Raw genomic sequence first — 2346 nt, 5'->3', positions numbered from 1 at the left:
ATTTTTGTATGTTGATTTTGTATCCTGCAACTTTACCATATTCACTTATTATTTCTAAAAGTTTATTGGTGGATTCGTTAGGGTTTTCTATATATAAAATCATGTCATCTGCAAATAGTGACAGTTTCACTTCTTCCTTTCCAATTTGATCCCTTTTATTTCTTTTTCTTGCCTGATTTCTCTGTCTAGGACTTCCAATACTATGTTAAATAGGAGTGGTGACAGTGGGCATCCTTGTCTGGTTCCTGTTCTTAGAGGGATAGCTTTCAGTTTTTCACCATTGAGGATGATATTAGCTGTGGGTTTGTCATATGTGGCCCTTGTTATGTTGAGGTACTTTCCTTCTATACCCACTTTTATTCAGAGTTTTTATCATAAATGGATGATTTGTTTTTTTAAAAAAATCCAACTCATTGAAGAGATAACTGAGAAAATACCAGATTCTAGTCATATAAAGTTTAAATGACTGGTTACAAGGTGAAAAAGAGAACCAAAGAAATAACCTAAAGAAAAATAGAGAGCTGGGAAGATTCAGGAAAATTTTGCTTTAAAACATGTAAAATTAGTAAAAATAAAAATATTGGACAAAAAAGCCAGGATTTCTGGTTCTAAGTATTGTGTACCCAGCTACTCATGAAAGTCCTGTAACAGTCCCAACACTAAGATTTGCCACCTTGCTGAAGAGTCTCCCCAGGGTCCCCTTCATGTCCCTGTTCCTCAGACTGTAGATGAAAGGGTTCAGCAAGGAGGTGACCATGATGTACGTAACCAAGGCCACCAGACTTGCCATAGAGGAAGAAGCAGCTGCAGAACTGAGGTAGACCCCAAGGCCTGTGCCATAGAACAAAGAGATCACTGAGAGGTGAGACCCATAGGTGTAAAAGGTTTTGGTACTTGTCCCTGGCTGACAAAATTCTCAGGACGGAGGAGAAAATCTGCAAATAAGAGAAAAGGATCCCAAAGAGAGGAAAAATGCCCAGGAAAATTGTCACAAAATACACCACTATGTTATTGATGAGGGTGTCAGAACAGGCAAACTTCAGGACTTCAGGAAGATCAGAGAAAAAGTGTGGGATTTCCATGTTTCTGCAGAAGGACAGACTCAAAATCATCAGTCTTGAGCAAGGAGCCCATTACACTGATGTACCAGAACCCCAGATCCAGCAGCCCACAGAGCAAGGGGTTCATGGTCACCATGTAATGCAGAGGGTGACAAATGGCCATGAAGTGGTCACAGGCCATCACAGTCAGGAGTAAATTGTCCAGGCATCCAAACACAAAGAAAAAAACTATCTGGATAAGGCAGCCTGCATAAGTGATAACTTTGCTCTGTATCTGGAGGTTCAGCAGTATCTTTGGGATGGTGGTGGAGGTGAAACAGATGTCAGCAAAGGATAGTTTGGAGAGGAAGTGCATGGTGCACGGAGGTGGGAGTCTGAGACAATGGCCAGAATGGTGAGCAAGTTCCTGGTGAACATGACCAGGACAGAACATGACATGGACAGGAACAGCCAAAATAGAATAAAATGAATCTCTGACTTTGCTGAAAATCCCAAGAGGAGAAATTCTGAAGCTTGTGTTTGATTTCCTGATTTCACGTGGATAAAATAACTGCCAGGAAAGGGAAAAAAGTCACATTCATTTATCATCACATTGACAGCACAGAAATATGGTTGCCTTTAATTTCAGGTGAAGGAATTAGTAAAGTACCACCTCTTTCCAATTGCCTTCAGTTGGGGAATTTGAAAGTCTTCCATTCTTCCTTTTGCTGCCACTACTATCTGGAAATGTAATCTTAGTTCCAAAGTAGTTGTGTTATTTATAGCCTGGCTACTCAAAGTGTGATCCATGGACCCACAGGATCAACATTACCCAAAATCTTCTTTGAAGGCAGAATCTCAGGCCCCACTCAGACATGCTGAATTTAGAATCTACATTTTAATAAAATCACTGGGAGTTTCACATGTACATTAACGTTTGAGTAATGTTGGTCTAGGGCATCTATGGCTTATAGCCCATCTTTTAACTCCTCTCTTGTATTTTTGTCTACACTTTCCCTCAAATCTCGTTATTTAACATGTAGGCAAAAATAGGAGGATAATAATTATGGTATTTTTGCCATCTGTGTGGAGTTAATAAGTTTTATACACAGGTCTCACCTATTCCATTTTTTATGAACCCTACATTTAATTTTTCTTTGCAAATAACCACAACTTTCACAATGATTTGCATTACTTACATAACCATCTATTACATTATTCTACACTTTTATGTTTGATACTCTGTTATGTGTCATTTGAAAGCCTGATAGTCATTATGCCTTTTTTCTTTTACCTTGCAGTAAAA

At 38.9% G+C, this 2346-nt stretch overlaps 1 pseudogene; it reads right to left on the bottom strand.

Moving 5' to 3' along the window:
* Positions 1-631: 631 nt before the first annotated feature.
* Positions 632-1416, bottom strand: LOC131418852 (olfactory receptor 7C2-like; annotated as a pseudogene).
* Positions 1417-2346: the final 930 nt, after the last annotated feature.

Source organism: Diceros bicornis, chromosome 20 (genome assembly GCF_020826845.1).
Source record: "Diceros bicornis minor isolate mBicDic1 chromosome 20, mDicBic1.mat.cur, whole genome shotgun sequence".
Taxonomy (NCBI): Eukaryota; Metazoa; Chordata; class Mammalia; order Perissodactyla; family Rhinocerotidae; genus Diceros; species Diceros bicornis.
This window is presented reverse-complemented; position numbering and strand designations above follow the sequence as displayed.